General features: G+C 34.6%; 1 long non-coding RNA gene across 5 annotated transcripts; it reads left to right on the forward strand.

Moving 5' to 3' along the window:
• The first annotated feature begins 172 nt into the window (after positions 1-172).
• Positions 173-8,381, forward strand: LOC108323778 (uncharacterized). Of its 5 annotated transcripts, none has more exons than XR_008249945.1 (8): positions 173-413; positions 637-671; positions 749-894; positions 966-1,296; positions 1,388-3,604; positions 6,329-6,395; positions 7,775-7,800; positions 7,895-8,381. It is a non-coding gene; the product is annotated as an uncharacterized LOC108323778 (long non-coding RNA). The 5 variants fall into 5 exon arrangements; XR_008249946.1 differs by having other exon boundaries at positions 173-379; positions 611-671; XR_001831725.2 differs by having other exon boundaries at positions 173-379.
• The last annotated feature ends 577 nt before the right edge of the window (positions 8,382-8,958 follow it).

An 8,958-nucleotide genomic window follows, 5' to 3' on the forward strand; every position in this document is an offset into this window, starting at 1 on the left:
TTTGATATTTTTTTATGGATAATGATACCTTGAGATCTAAAAATGACAAACTTTTGACACCAGACACGTGTTACACTGTCATTGGACCGGGTGAAATTTTTTAATAAAAGAGAAAATGAGGTGAAAATTGAATGAAGTAGATGGTTTTTGGTTTCGTGGGTCCCATCTGGTGGTTTTCAAAAAAAAGAGAAAGGTAGTCATCTCACTTAGAATCCTTTTCACTCTCGTCCAGAAGCATTTTCGTCTTCCTCCTCCGTCACACTCACCCACAACCACCGTCGTCGCCATTGAGGGAGTTCGGAGTTGGTCGGAGGCACGCCGTTCATCGCAACCGTCGTTTGTCGTTACGTGCTTACGAACCTAGAAAAGGTCATTGGAGGTCAGGTTTTGAAGGGTTTTTTCGTCGCTAATGGGTAGCTTTTGTTCGATGGGTTTAATTTTTATTTTTATTTTTTGGGCAATTAGGTTTTGTATTATTATTTTGTTGTTTGTCATGGTAAAGTTGAATGTTGTTTGAAGTTTTTGTTGAACATTTCGTCCTGCATGTGCTTTATTGGTTGAAAGTTTGATTTTTTTTATTTGTGGTAGTATTTGGGTTATTTGGACTTAGGTTTTGTATTACATTTCTTTGGACAGTGATGGATTGCATTAAAGAAGAAGGTCATAAGAATGTAAGTAAATGTGATGTATTGAAAAGTGTTGGGACTGTTCAACAAACCTCTTAATTGTGTATATATTTGTCATGCAGGTATCTCTTGAATGAACAAAGGGAAACATATCAACCAAAAATATCTACATATATATTTTTTGGTTTTTCAAATCATGGCTGCATCATCCAGTGCAGGACCGTCAACAATTTTGTGGAAGTTTGGGACCATCCACCTAACAAATTTGGTAAGCATGTTGTTGTCATATAAATTTTTTTTCCATGTATGTTATTTTAATTTTGCTGCGTACTTCTGCAGGATTTTGGGTATGTTGAATTGCTGCTGCTTTTGAAAATGAATTAGGATCTACGTGGTCGTTGGTGGACAACAATGGTCACACACATGTGATCACTTTCAATCCTAGAATAACGAATGGATTGTGTGCAATGAAAAACATATACCCTGAAAGACTTGATGATGCCCACATAACCTTCCAATATTTGGGTGACAACAATTTCCAAATAATAACTTATTTTGGTCCTTGCTCCCGTAAGAGTAGGGAATCTTTCATTTATCGTTCTACTACAGATCCTGAGACGTCGTTGTTTGTTGTCAAATTGCCTAAATCACAATGTCAAGAAGTCATTTGGTACGTCTACAATAGTTTTAATTTTGCCCATTAATTGTCAAAAAAATTTTAACATCACAATGTCATTGACTTCATATTACTTCTTGCATAGGACTTGCAAAGTACATTTGGGAATTTAATCAGGAACAAAGGGTTCACAGAGGTTATGATCCTTGGTTATAAGGATGACATCATGTGCAAGTTTTAGTTTCAGAGACTAGGAATTCAATAAAGTTTGGAAAATGATGGAAGAAATTTTGCACCCAATATGGTTTGAAGGAAGGACACATTCTGGTCTTCGAGGTTGAGAACCATTGGAATGATATTATAGTTGAAGTTCACATTAATGGATGTCATTGTAATGTTATACATTCAATATCAGTGTGAACCACAAAGGACATCATCAATTCACTAGTGCAGTCAAGGGAAACAACAACGGTTATTTTCTCCCATAGACAGCGGTTCCGGAACTAAGGCATATACAGGCGAGGCAAAAAGTCTACCCTTTTATGCCTCAGTTCACAACCGAGGCAAAAAGGAGTAGGATTTTGCCTCAGTTCAATGGTAACCGAAGCAATAGTGCTTTTGGTTTCTTTTTCAGGACTTTACGTCTCGGTTCCTTCATAACCGAGGCAGTATCTTCCACCTCCCCTAATGGACTCCACTACCATGGACCTTCCCTTCATGAGCATTCCATCAAACAGGTTCTGCGCGGGGGTGTCCATCGCGCTGGGGGAGAACGGGATGAGGAGAAAGGGCAGCAGAGGGAAGCACCAGTCGTAGAGAAAGAGTAGAGGAGGCTGCCGCGGAAGTGAGTGGCATCGTCGGTGCCGCCAGGGGCCTTGATGTAGACATCCCAGAAGATCTTCTTGTGATCAGAGACGACCTGGAGGACTAGAGAGGGCTAGCTGTAGCGGCAGCGATAGGGGTTGAGGTCTACAAAAACATAATAATTCTCTCTTAAGTAAACCAAGTGAGCGGTCTCCTAATAATTACAAAGAAAATTAACATTCAAGAAACTAAAGAAATCAAATACTCTCCAAATCTATGTGGGATCAATCTAATATTCAAAGGTGTTTTTCAAAATTGTTTTTCTCTCTCCTTATACATGTGCAACCCTAAATCTTTTGTGGGCCCCATCCAATCTTTAAAAAGGTTATTTTCCCTCTTTTCAAGCACGTGTAGCCCTCTATGTGGTCTCCTTTTTCTAAGATGCTATATTTTTCACTTCAAGAGTGTCTTTTTAGCAAAAGAAGGGTGGGGTGAGTACACTTAGTTGGGCTAATCATTTCATTATTCTAGGAAGTGACAACTTCCAAAAGAGGAGGTGTCATTAGCAAACCTACTAAGTAAACACACCAAGTTATAAACAATCATAAAGAGAAATGGTAAATAAACTCAAAGAAGATGAGAGAGAGGTCTCCTTTTAGTTATGCTTTTGGTGATTCTCCTAAGAAGAGTCTCTCCAGCCTCATGAGGAGTCATTGACTCATCCAAGAGTTTGTCTATATGTTGTAAAATTTTTCACATAGTGTTATTCTCTAGTTATCATTAGATAACAATTTTCGTTTTTCTCTGACCTTTTTGTTTCCACATTATATTCTTGTATTGATTGCTTTTGCCTTATTTCTCCATTAGTAGGGTAATTCTCGAAGGTAAAGACATTGGTGTTTTTAGTGACACATTTTCCTATCAAAGTGATATCAAAGCTTATTATGATTTGATATGATATTTTCAGTATGCTCTGTGGTTGCAACTTTATTTGATCTTCCACACCAAAAAAGATGAATTTCTCACTACAAGAAAAAGTGAAAATTGTTGGTGGAATATTACCGAGGGCACTTGGGCCCTCGGTAATTCCATGACAAATTTAGTTACCGAGGGATATGCGATCGTCTATAAGTTTCTCGATATTTAATCCCTAAAGCTTGAGTTTCTCTCCCACAACTTTCATTCTTCGAAATAGAAAACCCTATTTCGGTGCTTCGAACCAGAGAACAGGAGCTTGAGGTGATTAGCGTTCTAGGCTCGTCTTTCAATCACGGACACCCTCTCCTTTATTCACCCAACCATTCACAGAACTTCCATTGGTTGCGCTTCGTTTGGGTTTGAACGATCTCCTTCTTCAATTTAGGGTTCCCAATTTGCAAACGTAGAGCGTCTCTATTATTGGTATTAGGGTTCCTTCAAGAGGATAGCTTGGTGGGTCGTGGAGGGTTCATGGTTCGTGGATTGTTGGTGAGTTAAGCACGGTGTAGGGTTGGTGCGTTGTTGGGCTTCGAACATTAAGTCCTCTTCTTCTGCCGTATTCTTCTGTCTAAAGTACCAGGTTAGTTAATTCTGTGATTGTCAGTATTATGAATGTTGTGGGCCGCTGATTATTTTAGTTCTTTGGTTCTGATTTTGCTTTGAACATTTGAATCTTTGTTTATCCTTTTGTAAGACCCGACAAAATTGTATAGATTGTGCTATCTATTCTAGTTGATAGTGATAAAAAGGGAAAGTTGTGTTGATTAGGGGCTGATGATAATAATGTTAAATTTTGTTCCTGTGATTAAATTATGTTCCTGTGATAATGATGTAGTTTATCTTTTTGTTATGAGTTGCATATTAGCTCGTGAAGATACTTGGGGTGAACTTTATATACTCGTTATTATATGTTGTCCAAATTTAAGGAAACATTACTTTTTCTTACTGCACATGTGTGACCTTGCTTGATAATTATAAGCCTGTAAAACTGATTAGAAAATGATTGTTTTAGGGGAAGTGTTGCATGTTATTGGTTGTCAAGACCTTTAATATGAGATTTTGCTGTCGAGTTTTCATATCTTTGCAAGCTTATTCAAAAAGACAGTTTCACAATTTAACAGAGTTGTTTAAGTCTTTGATCTATTGACCAATACAACAACCTCTTTGCTTGTCATAAATATGAATGTAGTTCTTCCCCTTACGCATCTGGCAAAAATAGAGTGAAATCACAAACAAGGTCATGGTGACCCTCAAAAATCTTTTCAACCTAGGAAAGTCGAACATACATATATGATTAAGTGAATGAGAAAGAAAAGGAAATCAACAAAAGAAATAATTTGTTGACAATCATAAAAGAGGATCCTAGTCTACAATCAAAGCATTTCTTAAAAAGTTGTCATGTGTATATGTTATGTTCACGTACACAAGCACCTTATAAGTTTAATTAATAGTAGTCTCCTTCTTCGACACCCATTTTTCGTCCCCTTATCTAGAATCAAACAAATACTTCTTAATTTACTTTATTCAAGCAAATATTTTCCTTGTTAAAGTAGTGGTTTTCTCCATTCTCGTTTCTCTTGTATGTACTTCATATGAAAACAAGTCCCTTTCAGCCAAGAGTCACAAAAAGAGAATTATTAAGTACTATCCTTAAAACCCCTTATATCATCTACCTAAGTAATTCATATATATGTACCTTCAAACGCTCAATTCCACTTCCCTCTCATATATTTAGTCTTTAATTAATCAGATATAACACAACATTTTGTTCTCTTCATTCACCACCACCCTCACTTATATGTTGTTTAGTCACATAAGTTTTGATGTTTTATGAATGGCCGAATTACTGTGGTAATTGATGATAATGCATTGTGAATCATTAAGTATTAATAGACCTACATATGTATCATGAAATGGGGATTTTAGTTGTGTAGTTGGTGGCTGGAATATAACTGAAGGAATGCTTTCATTAGGTAGGTGTATGGCCAATTTCGATTTAAACTTTGACATGGTATGGACTCTGTGTGTTGTTAGGCTTGCTTTAAAAGTCCCAAAATATTATGATAGATATTTATTTTTATAACTTAGGTAGTAGAAGTTTGTTGATATATGATAGTAGTGAGGTGTTTAAGTGTTAAGTGTATGAGTCTAGTATTTTATTTGGTTGGTTAGATTATCATAGAATGTACAGGTACTTTTATTAAGTCATTATACATATCAATTACATTATATATACTTTTATTAAGTTACCTAATGTTGTCTCCTTAGACATGGAATTTAACAGACAGCAGTTACCCTATGTTACCATGTAGGTGCAACAACTCCTTGTGATGGATTAAAAGGGTGATACAGTTTTTGGGTTTGGGGTGTTTCTCTTTTCCACCATTTTCTAAAAATGCATGCTTTTCAAACTTTAATGTCTATGGTAGGGGCCAAACAATTAGATCATGGTTGAAGTAAGTAGTATTTGGTTCTTACAATGGATGGAGAGATAGGTAGATGGACTGGCATACATATTGCACTCTGAATTGTTAAATGAGTAAACCACATTTGCATTTTACCACCCAAAAAAAGATGTGCATTAATTAGTCTTGCATTGCTGTTTAGTAGAAATTTGGTAAGCAAACCATAGCTCATTTACAAACACTCACTCTCATTTCCACTCACTTAGACTCACCTAAATTACACCTAATATACCAAATAACCCCATTTTCACCCTCATCTTCTTTCCTCTGTTGCACCCAAATGTTTACCATCTTCATTTTTTTTCTCTCTCAATATTCTAACTTCGTTTCATAATTTTTATATATCTTCAAGTTTAAAGGAAAAAAAATTAGAGTTTGAATTTTATGTGTTTAGAAAGATTCTGTTTTTGTTTTATCATTTCTGGTTCTTATACTTTTCTGTGTTTTCTTTTTTAATGAAAATTAAATTAATATAGTTTATTGATAAGAAATTTGTTACATATTTATATAATCAGACAGATAAGAACTAACTAATTGAATAAATTAATCTCCAATATCCTAAGATATTTTTATTCGGAATTTGTTTTCTTATTAATGATCACGTGCAAACTTTCATACCTTTTAACAATTAACAAAAGTTTATGTACTTTATAAGAGATTTCAATGTAATATGATTAAAATAAGTAATAAGTTTCCTAATGAACCTACAAAAATATACATATCTGACAAGAAATATGCTTGTGAGGAACTTTTGGTTAATTATACTTGAGGAATCTCATGGTACTTATTGTGTTGTCAACCTTAACTCTAATTTCCTTTTTCATTATTGTTCATTGTAGGTAGTCAGTGCACTTGCTTATTACGTCAGTATCTTCACACTCTCTACCTTGAAAGGGCACACTAAATGTAAGTTATTATGGCCCATGCTTTATTCTTATGATCTTATATATAGAACTGATGTATATTTTTCGTGGTTCATTTTTATTGATTGGAGCATAAGTGATACAAGATGGTGTCCACTATCTTACGATGAAATGACAAGGAAAATTTTGTTTTAATTTATGGTTACATTGATGATGTTAAGAAAATGCTTTAGGAAATTATCATAAAAATATACTTTAGTTTATGTGATAAATGCTTTTTATATACAATGATATTATCATAAAAATTAAAATTAAAATATACCTTGTCTATATTTATGATAAAGAACCTTCATTATTTACATGTTTTTAGTGTTTTTGTTATGTTCTTGGAAGTAGATATTCAATTCTTTCTTCATTATGTATGTGTATAATAGAAAAGTGATGTGTGGTGTGAATAATCAATCTGGTTTGAGGTTTGATTCAGTAATAGGATAGTTCTAGTGGCATTAACGTAGTTACATGTAAAATGAGTGGTACATGCGTTGGTCTTAAACGCCATGTTTGCTTATTTTTCTCTCACTACAAAAAAGTAGGGCATTACCGAAGGCCAAAAGCCCTCGGTAAAAGCCACAGGCCGTCGATAATGGGTGTTTACCGAAGGCTTATCGACGGCCAAAAATCCTTCGGTAAATCCCTTGTCGCTAACAATTACCGAGGGCTTTCGCCCTTCGGTAATTACCGAGGGCCAAAAGCCTTCGGTAATTACCGAAGGGCAAAAGCCTTCGGTAAATTGCAGAGCAGCTTTCACGAAATGGCATTTCTTGTGCAATCCAAACCTGTATATCAAATTCCAATTACAAACAGACCTGCCTATAAGTTTTCAAGCACATACAAACATGCATAATGTGCATCTCAAAGATGCAATCAATTATCAGGAATATATTGAACATCAATTAATACATTGAACATCCATTATTATGAAGCTAATTGGTAAAATATGAAACAGAGAAAAAAGAGAAGTGAGAGCACTGACATGACAGAGATTGGTTTGTAATGTGTAAGTATTTGTTGACAAAAACGAAGCAACAGAGAAGAGAAAAGGTGCGCAGTGTGTGTAAGAAAGAAGAGGGAGGCTTATCTGTTGGACTTGGACATAAATAATATAAGATACATTTATAAATATTTAAAGGAAGCAAAAAAGAATAACAAAAAAACAGGTGTTGGTGGCTGAGAACGAGAGAGAGGTCAGAGGTTCCTCTTCTCAAATCAACATACTCTGTCCATAATACCACATCGTTAGTGATTATTTTAAAAAAATCTTAATTTAACATAATTTTAGCACTCATGAGCTGACCAGGAAAATGATATATTTTTTCATAATTCTCTCTTCTCATTTTCTATTTCTAATTTTTGGTGTTTCAGTGAAGTTTATGCTTACCCTCCACCAGGTATTACTCTCCCTCTCCAAATCCCTTTTCTTTATTTTCTTCCTCTTGTCTTTATTTTTCTTGAACCAACCTTTTTTTATTGGTTGTTTTGAAGGGATCAATATAATGGTTCAAACATGCTAATGGTGTATGCTCCTACAGCTATTCTAAAGTGCCATTTATACCAAGATTCAGCTTCTGCTCAACAGACATACCCATCAAAGATCAATAACAATGTTAATTTGGTGAATTGCAAGATGAATAACAATGTTAACAAGGAGGAGGCACTGGTAAAGATGGTGACTCTCCCTCATGGTTTGGACCATCAGGATGACAGAAGCGATGTGGCCAAACTTTTTGTTTCAATGAAAACCATCATGCCTGCTCTGCTTCCAAAGCTCATACAACACATTGATGCCTCCAATGTTGGGAACAAGATAACATATATAAGGGGACTGTTTTCTTATTTCATAAAGCATTGTCTTAACAACAACTGTTGCTTTTTATTCACCCCTGCAACTTCATCCGGAGAAGAACAAACCATGCAATTTAGAAGAAAGTGATATCTATTATGCTTGATTGGTCAGAAATATGTGTCTTATAGGCAAAGATGGCTAGAATAAATACTAATGATCCTAATTACAAAATATAAATAAGTAAAAGAAAAAAGAGAATCAAATTGGACTAAAATAAAATGATCATTATCTTAACTACATAAATCTTATAGAATAAAGATAATAAAATCATATTAGATTTGAATACTCTTGTTTTCATCTTAACTACTTAATTATCCTAGAATCCTTACTTTAAATTAAAATTTCATAAGAAGTACATATAGAGTTGTCAACACAGGTCATATGCTTCAAATTATTGACTTGTATGTTAAACCTTTGAATGGTTTCAGCCACATCCTTTTTAGACACCACACTTCCTGAAATTAACACATTGACAGATTGCATAATTAATCAAGGAAACACTTTTTAAAATTCTCTTAAATATTAAAATTGCTGCATTTTATTTGCCACTCGTTGAGAAATTTATTTTTTCCCTTACAAGATGGATAGAAATTCCCAGCACATAAAATTCAGATATAGGAGAATAGTGCAACGTTTAAGTTTAGAAGGAAGATTAAAGAGGAATATGTATATAATTTAAGAGAAAGATTTTCTCGGAAAATAA

This window comes from Vigna angularis, chromosome 1 (genome assembly GCF_016808095.1).
Source record: "Vigna angularis cultivar LongXiaoDou No.4 chromosome 1, ASM1680809v1, whole genome shotgun sequence".
Lineage (NCBI taxonomy): Eukaryota > Viridiplantae > Streptophyta > Magnoliopsida > Fabales > Fabaceae > Vigna > Vigna angularis.